Raw genomic sequence first — 1342 nt, forward strand, 5'->3', positions numbered from 1 at the left:
CTCTTAACCAAATGTTGAGCCCTTTGGTCTTAACACTATCCCCTATGTGAAGCTTTTAACCCCGAACCTAAAGAGGAGAGGTTTAACGTGTAATCATGTCTAATATTGTTAACACTTTGCCCTCGTGCTTAATGGGTTTTCTTTAAGCCTGCTAGGAAAATGTAACCCGTAACGAGCAAGTTAACTGTCCCCTCTTATGCCTAGCACTTACTCTGTTGTGTAACTCATATCACTAACTCAAACGCATAAACCTGAAATCTTCACTCTAAAGCAAACAGGTAATATGTAACCTTCACCAAATGGGGAGCACATAACCGTTTACTGTTAATGCAACTGGGAAAGCCTTGACCCTAATCAAAAAAGGTTAACCCTTAATACTAACAAAAGAGGGTAGCCCTTAAGCATACCCCCATGTGGGAATCCTTTAATCTAATCCAATATCGGAACCGTTAACTCTTACTACAAAGGGGAAGCCTTTCATCCTAATCTAATATGGTACCTCTTCATCCTAAACTCTAGCCCAAAACAGTCACCTTTAACCTAAAGGGTTTTCCTTAAACCTTAGCACTAAAAGAAATTGGTAACATTTCACCTTTAAACGTAATCCAAAATAGCGATCCTAAAACCTAATGCCGAAGGGTAACCCTTCACAATTAGCAGTAATGCTGAATAGTAGCACTTCAGCATAATCCAGAGCGGGATGAGGCTGAGTTTGTCTGCTTCCAGGGCTGCTGTGAGGCGCAGGGCTGGGGAGCGGCTGCGGGGCCCGTCGTCATCATGGAAACGCACTGTGACAGCACACAGGTTGCGGGAGCCCGGGTGATGGCTGCTGTGACATCCTGTGGCGGGCCTGGAGCTGCAGCCTCCAAGCTTTTTTGGCCTTGCGCCCTAAGGAGTTAAGCCTGCTGTCCTGCACATGGTCCCACTGCAGAAGCCCTTTGGACGTAGGAAGTTTCTGGCAAGAGGGTAGATGCCTGAAGGCATTATTTTCTTCTTTCCAGAGAGTTTTCTTTTTCTTTGTTCTTTCCAATTGGTTTTTCTTTGCTTTTCCTTTTGCTATTTAATATTTTTTTCTTTCTTTCATACTTCTCTGTTGCTTTGCAATGCTTTTTTTGCTTATTTTTTCTTTTCCTTTTTTCTTTTTCTTCCTTTCAGGCAGAGCCCAGGGGGCTGCTTGGTCAATGCCCTTACTGGGAGGAGGAGGCTGGGTTTTCCTTCTGAGGGCTTCATGCACAAATTGCGAGGAGAACTGGGACACAGGGCAGTCCTCAGGAAAAGCACTACTTTCCTGAGATGCTGTCTCAAGCTGCCTGTGCTCACCCTCCTCTCTTTTCTTGGAAGG

At 44.8% G+C, this 1342-nt stretch overlaps 1 long non-coding RNA gene across 1 annotated transcript; it reads left to right on the forward strand.

Annotated features, from left to right (window-relative positions):
* Positions 1–901: 901 nt before the first annotated feature.
* Positions 902–1342, forward strand: LOC149913404 (uncharacterized). Its single transcript, XR_016461244.1, has 2 exons — positions 902–966; positions 1156–1342. It is a non-coding gene; the product is annotated as an uncharacterized LOC149913404 (long non-coding RNA).

Source organism: Phasianus colchicus, chromosome 37 (assembly GCF_987193195.1).
Source record: "Phasianus colchicus chromosome 37, bPhaCol1.hap1.1, whole genome shotgun sequence".
NCBI classification, from domain to species: Eukaryota; Metazoa; Chordata; class Aves; order Galliformes; family Phasianidae; genus Phasianus; species Phasianus colchicus.